The sequence below is a fragment of the Rhyacophila brunnea genome, unplaced genomic scaffold, assembly GCF_057557595.1.
Source record: "Rhyacophila brunnea isolate RB1 unplaced genomic scaffold, BYU_Rbru_1.0 scaffold_40, whole genome shotgun sequence".
NCBI classification, from domain to species: Eukaryota; Metazoa; Arthropoda; class Insecta; order Trichoptera; family Rhyacophilidae; genus Rhyacophila; species Rhyacophila brunnea.
In genome coordinates, this window is record NW_028233069.1 from 1193160 (window position 1) to 1201425 (window position 8266).

Below are 8266 nucleotides of genomic sequence, written 5' to 3' on the forward strand. Positions count from 1 at the left end.
AAATATATTATAGTCTTCATCAATTTCGACTATATTAGGTTCTTTTACATTAATTATGGCGATTCTTTGTATATCCGAATTTGAAGATGCCATATTATTTATGCATTTTTCATTCGAATCTTTTATAATTTTTTTTTCTTCATTACATTCGAATTCAAAGTTTTTAAACAATTCCAAAAATCCCATGTCAAAATCATTTGAATGTGGTTCTTCGGAACAATGTTGTTTATTTTCAAAATAACATTTTGATTGTAATTTTTCCTTCGGAACTATGGTATTTTCAGTGAACACACATGAGGCATTCGATTCATGTTCAGAATGACATTTTTCTGGTATGATAGATTCACATGTCTCATCCTCTTCTTTAATATCATACAGATTAGCTCGGGTATACAAGGATTTGGCTGATTCTACATTTTTTGTGTTTAGTGCCCCATAAGGATGCTTATATCGAGATTCTAAGTAAATTTCAGATTTTTCGTTTTTGAAGACAAAAGCCGATTCTATATATCTCTTTATATCTTCTATTTGAATATCTGATGCTTCTATGTTATAATTACAATAAAATTCTTCTATATGTGGATTCTTGTCATTAACCTCGATTTTATTGTCTTCGATATCTTTCGAATAATTGTAGAACATTCCTATATCCGATGAGCCGGTTTTTGTATTTTTCAACCTAATTTCTGTAATATCTGAATCTATGTCAAATTCGATATACCCATTATAATTTTCTAAATCTATATTCTTATCATCGATAATGTTTTTTTTGCTTAAAGTAAAGCCCATGTTATCTATTTTCTTTTCTTGATTTTCGTAGAACTGGTTTTCTTGTAAATTAGTCGTTTTATATTCTTCTGATTCATTAATTTCAAAAAAATCATTTTGTGTTACACTAGAATCATTTATTTTATCTATTGAATCAATCATTTCTTCAACTAAAAACTTAGAACTTTCATCATCTAGTGCTAAGATTACATCAAAATTATTTTCCTGTGCTGTTTTTGAACAAATTTTATATAAAAAGCCTTCTAATAGGTGTGTTTCAAAAACAAACAAATCATTTTGTGTGTTTTTCTTTTTTTTTATATTAAATTGATTGAAATGCTTCGTTAGTAAATATTTTTTGTATATTTTCTTAAATTTTCTGTCATTATATTTTTGCAATAAATTTTTGTGTTTTAAGTATTTTAGTATTTCTTCATTTGATATAGTGCAAAAAAGTTGCAAACTATCAACGTTTTGCAAAACATTTTTAACTAAGTCGTGATCGGTGATTACTTTTTTATATAATAAGGTAATCTTGTTTTTACATTTTAAGGCATCTAGACGACTCATTATTTTCTCAATCTCTATTTTTTCATTTGAATTTGATTCGGAACTTGATATTTTATCTGTTATAGTATTCTCAGAAAGACAATGGCAATAGATATTAATTTTCCGCATAAATTGATTCATCTCTTCATTCATCAAATAATCAATATTTTGCAATATTAATATATGTGAAACTTCTTCTTTATCCATGAAATCGATATTATCGTGAAGATGTTTATTAAATAAAATCATTAGTGCCGCAAAATTTCCAGAATGATATTCAAGATATTTGGTAATTATGTCTTCTGAAGAAAATTTTAAATCGAATTTCGTGTTACTATCTTCATCGCATAATATTTTCAAAAAGACTTTGGTATCATCAAGTAAGTATTTATAAACGTATGAATTTGATATCTTTAATTCTGCATAAAATGATTTAAATTCATTATAGTCTGATATATAAATGGATTTTGCTGATTTTTCTAGAAGACAGTGTAAACCCTCTAAAATTCTATTATAAACCTCTTCATCTTGAAATAAAGATGGTATTACTTCATTATGCGCTAAAATCAATCTTAAAGATTTTATAAAATTAGCCAATCCGTAAAACTTAACCAGAACTACACACGAAAGAAAATGTATGTTTTTAAAATAATATTCAACTTCATTGTTCTTTACATTCACGTCGATCGAATTCTTAAAATTCTCATTTAAGGCATAGTAAAATTCATTTAGCTCAATCAATAAATCTACAAAAATATTCAAAAAAAGACCAAGTTCCTTTTTTATAATGAAAACTTGATATTCTCTCAATAAATTAGCACAAAAAAATTCTTCTTGTTGAAAACACCCTTCATAGTTGTATAGCTTTATAATTGATTCATTTATAGGAAAAATTTTTGATGAAGAAATAGTAAGTATTATGTTTCCGAAGGTTTTATAAATAAAACTTTGATCAAAGTATTGTTTAAGAGAACTGAATATTTGATGATGATTTTCTTTGATGTTGTATAAATCCCGAGGCAATTCATCTATAGATCTAATCATGTATTCAGATATAGTTTTTACATAATTTAATTTAAAAATCAGTATAGATGCTGATATAATCATATCTGAGTTTTCAATGATTATTTCGAAGTCTGTCAAAGAAAGGTTTTCGGTTGAAATAAACATTTCTACTGTTTTTATCAAATCAGACTTATATAACAAACTTTTAGAAGCGAAAAATTTTGTTTTTAGAAGTTCTGCTGCATTGGCTTTTTTGAAGTTTTGAAATTGGTCAAAATCATCTTCAAACATTTCTAAAATATTATTAATAATGGTTATAATTTGAAATAAATCAATATTATTCATGCAATTTAATATCCGAGCCATTAAACGATCCATTTCATCGCTTTCATTTGTTTCTATAATATCATTTATGTATGTTTGCGTTTTTATGTAAAAAATGTTTTTTAGCTCACCTACACGCGTAGAGATTTCTGTTCTTTTTTCTTTCTTTTTTTCATCTTTTTTCAAGGTAGATGCTGATGCAGTCAAAAAATAAAATATAATATTGAAAAATTTCATCTAATGCTTCACAATAATTTTAGCGATTATAAAAAAAAATATTCAATTAACCATATGCGAAATATTTTTTTAATTGGGCTTTAATGTATCTAATTCGCTTCTCGTTTTATGATTTTCAATATTATTACTATACAGATAATGTTTTACTATATTTATGCATTATACACATGACTAATATAAATAAAATAAGAATAAAGGGTAAAACCACGATGTTTGCTCGATATATAACTATATAATTTTGGTATAGTGCAGAATCGGCATTTATATAATTAACTTGAATCTTTTGGATTTAAAAAATTGATATCATAAAAAAAACAATTATTGATGCATGGATTTATTTAAAGATTTGTATATATATTAATTTTTAATTTTTTGTAAATTATTAAAACGAATTTATGATGATCAAATAAAGATTTATCTAAATAGTCTATTTTAATTTATAATTTCTGATAAATTTAAAAGAACATTTACTATAATTGATTGATATATAAATTAAATTTAGTTGAGGAATTGTAACAAATAAAAGGAATGGATAGAAATAAGGAGAGTATAGGTGAAATATATAAGTTGTTATCTCCTTTTTCATAAATATTATTAATAATGCACGGATACGTACATAAACCAAGAAAAATGACATATTGACATTCTGGTGTCTATTATTAAATAATTTCGATTATTTTTATCAAAAAAATATTAAAAGGGTATTTTTTGTGTATGGGGGTATTTTATGTAAAAATTAAGCGATATAGGCTTCAAGATTACAGCATTTAAATTTCTGGGGTTTGTTTTTTGTTTAAATCTTTGAACACACTATCTTTAATAAAAACTGCTTGAACGCGAAAAATAGCTAGTCACTATTGGACAATGAAGAAGTCTACAGAATTATGGTAGATTTTTTCATTTGTTACAGGTATATGAAGAATTTATATATATTATAACAACTATATATGGAGTAAAAAATTGATAAATTTATATGTTTTATCTATTTTTACCATATTTAACAAGAGATTTGAACAGATGTCTTATTTAAGTTTTGTTTTTCACTTATATGCTATGCTCTCGTTATTAAGTTGTTTAACTGATCATATAATTGATGCTTTGTGAACACTTAAAAGGCAATTATTTCTGTCATAAAAATCCACCAAAAAACTTAACTACAAAAAATTTCATTAAATTTAAAAAACATGTTAAATTTATATTTAAATATGAAAAAATGAGGCGAACTTTTTATTCGGGTTTTTGTGCATAATATAGACACAAGCGATGAATTTATAAAAAAAGTAAACATAATTGAAAATTTTTGTAATTTTATGTCAAAATCAGAATACATATCAAAAGCGCGCTTTTAAATGTGATCTGTTCCTCAAGACCACAATATTTTTCAATAAATAGTTATTAAACTTAGGAATTAGGTTTGTGATTAAACTTCAAAGATTCCGCGAATGCAATCGTGTCAGTTTAATAGACATAAAATACATTTTTGATTATAAAAAGTAATATGAAGGTCTGTTAATCTTTTAAACAAAAAAATATACAACCATTGCTAAAATCAAAGCCCAAAAAATCATCTTGAAATTAAAGATCACAGGATCATTTATAGATAAATTTTAAGGTTTGATTTTATAAATTTAAATTTTTGGTAACGAAAAAGCCTTTTTTGCAGTTCCTATGTTTATTTTCGATATTATTAACTATGATATCAATGTTTTAACCACTAAAATACCATATTTGCGGAACATAGATCGAAGTTAAATTGAAGACCTCAATTTTCAATATAGAGATTTTTATTGCTCAAAATAATATTAATTATTGACTTTTGAGCTTTTAAAAGAAATTTTAAGTCTCTATTGAGCAAAATAAACTTTCATGTAGAAACATAATCTTTTTTAAAGAAAATCATATAAATAAGCTTCATTTTCACAATAAAAGATATTATATTACAAAGAAAATTTAATGTGTGCGATTCTTAATGTTTTATAAGAATTCAATACAATAAAATAAAGGTATTTTTTCATATATTGATCAAATTTATCTTGTATACACTATCTATTGTTTTTCAAGTATATGATTATATTTGCCTTAATTATGCATTGGCTGATCGGTGTATGGTGTTTTTGTATTGAATAGATTTTGCGTTGTCTTATTTTTCATCCACTTGCTCCTTTTATTCAATTTATATTTATGTATTCAAATTTCTATTAATTTTGTATATACGTTTAGAATCATAAGATAAATTTTTTATCAACACTTATATATCGAATTATATGCCGAAAAGGATAATTCCAAAGAAATATTGGTTTGCGCAAAAAAATGTCGTTAATATGAGAAGCAATTTAAAATAGAATAAAAAAACATAACGCATACTTCATAGATTTGGATTTAGCTGGTGACTAAATACGAATATAAATATTGAGATACCAATCAATATGCAAATAACTACAACATTTACTTTTAAAAAAATTTAAGTGTCGGTATTTTCCGTTTATAAATGCAACCCGTATGGAAATAGCTGAAAATTGAAGAATAAAACAGTAAAAAAGAAGTAATTTTTTGTTTTACTCAAATTATGAATAAGAATTAGGGGAAAGATAGAATGTCCGAATTATGTAAGAGTTTTACATCATTTATCACTTAAATTTACGATTAAAAGGAATTTTAGTACATTATGATACACTAAGACGCAATAAATTGGTCTATAATTCAATTTTTGGTGATATTATTGAAAAAATTAAGAGAAAATCCACAATAAACGAGTCCATAAAATAATAGAAAACTAAAACATATATTATGGTGAATACGAGAATAAAAAAAGACATGAAAATTTTCCATAATCAACCAGATATCTTATGCATGATGAAAAAAAAAATTAATTACGTATATTTTGATCTGAATTGCCAATATCGATAATTAAGCATTTTAGAAATGATAAAATATGATTTACTTGTGAATTAACTATGGCCAATTTAGAAATGTAAAAACAAGAATAATACTATGCGTCGTAGCATGGAATTTGGTAGTCTTAGTTATTTTAAGTTATATATTAAATAGTTAAGATTTTATGTGGAACCAGAGTCAATGCACAAACAATAAGTTTGAAGAATCCAGTTGAATATATAAGTCTTTAAATAGCATAATAAAAAAGACACTATTGAAGAGAATGAGTCTATTAGAAGGGTAACGGGGTTGTAGAATGTACTTTAATTAATAAAATTTTAAGATGGATATAAAAAGGATTGTCGTAAATATAATAAAAAGCGAAGAAACATAATAGTTTTAGGAAGATACTTGAATTAACAAGTCTTTAAATTATAATATACACAGAACCCGATTGTCTGGGAATACATTCAGAAAACTAATTATAAGTACCACACTGAATAAATGGTTAAAGTGTTGATTAATTGAAAAAAGAGCAAACAAAATGAAATAAAACTAACCCATGAATTAGCAATTTTTTTTAAAATATTATAGAGAATAGTAGTAAAGAGAATCAAAGTAAATGAGTTTGAATATGGTTCTTCAAAACACTGTCTAAAGATTTTCTTAGTCAAAAAAGATCAAAAGGTTTTATGGTAAAATTAACCGATAAAAGAATTCACACAATTTTATTTTGAGTCGATTAGGAAAAATTCCTACTATAAGGACTTAATTTATATCCACTCACGTAAAATATTTATTTTAATCAGCTCTTGAATTCCGTATTTTACCACCTTAAATAAATTTTTTACAAAATACTCTTAGAATTAAGACATTTAAATACGCCCTAAATTAAATGACACGACCAGCTTATATATTCGACAAAGAAGTCGGAAATTTCCATTATGGAAAAGGACATCCAATGAAACCCCACAGAATAAGTGTTACACACTCACTCGTACACTCATACAAATTAGACGCACATCTTGATATTGTTCAACCTATGTTTTCTTATGAAGACGAAGAACTCGAAAGTACCACAGAAAATGAAATTTCAGAAATAAAGAAAATTATACTGGGTTATCATTCGAAAGATTACGTAGATAAACTTCCCATTACTTCAAAAATAGATGATTGTCCGTGTTTTATGGGAATAGAAGAATATTATTTACGATATACGTATTCGACAATGACAGCCGCTTATTTTTTAACACATCAGAAAAATGATATTGCCATAAATTGGTCTGGTGGTCTTCATCACGCCAAAAAAGATGAAGCATCTGGATTTTGTTATATTAACGATATAGTTTTGGCGATACAAGAGCTTTTAAAGGTATATTCACATGTTTTGTATCTTGATATTGACATTCATCATGGTGATGGCGTAGAGGAAGCTTTTTATGATAATCCTAGAGTTATGACACTTTCTTTTCATAAATTTGGAGATGGATATTTTCCAGGAACAGGCGAAATTTTCAGTACTGGAATAGGTGAAGGAAAAGGGTATTCTGTAAATGTTCCTCTCAAGAGTGGAATTGATGATAGCGCATATCATTATGTTTTTAAGCCTATAATAGAAACCTGTATTCGTAAATTCAATCCTCCTGTTATTGTAATGCAATGTGGGGCTGATTCGCTTGCTGGTGACAGAATCGGGTGTTTTAATTTAAGTATTCATGGGCATGGAGAATGTGTAAAATTTGTAAAAAGGTTCGGTAAAAAGATGTTGATTCTTGGGGGTGGTGGGTATAACCCGAAAAATGTTTCAAGAGCATGGGCATTCGAAACAGGAATTCTTGTTGATATTGAACTTGAAAATAATATTCCCAATGATTGTGTTTATTATGAATATTTCAAAAATAGTTATAAATTACATCCTACCCTTGTTGGAAAATATGAAAATAGCAATACAAGAGAATATTTGGATGTTATAAAAGGAATAGTTTGTGGAAACCTTGAGAAAATCTGATCTTTTTCGTATATTACATTGTGTATTTGCTGTAAATCTATTTTAAAAATAATTTAATGGTTTCTTTGCCATATTCTATATCATGTAATTTGTAGAAATAAAAATTTTGCTACCATTTATCTTTATACTTAGCTTAAATTATATGCTATATTGATGGTAGAGTGAAAATGACACCAAAAATATACACTTCTTGTCTTTAATTTTAGGAAACTTATATTATAAGTGAAATGGGGTCTACAAAGAAATGTTTAGGGAAAAATATTAATTTATGATATAAACATGAACGCATAATTTATTTCTATATCTATTGCCCAATTATAATCTTTATAAAATTTATTTATGTATTGATTTGATTTTTAGCTATATAAATTCGTTCAAGCAAAACTTGTGATTCCTCTATAGACAAGATTTGGTTAGAATTCTTTCAGTCACATTATATTTGCAATCTACCTCAATACATCTTCGCATTTAAAGACTATTGATTCAAGTGGTTTTCATAAT

At 25.8% G+C, this 8266-nt stretch overlaps 1 pseudogene; it reads left to right on the forward strand.

Moving 5' to 3' along the window:
• The first annotated feature begins 6652 nt into the window (after positions 1 to 6652).
• On the forward strand, positions 6653 to 7765 carry LOC147066705 (histone deacetylase 3 pseudogene; annotated as a pseudogene).
• Positions 7766 to 8266: the final 501 nt, after the last annotated feature.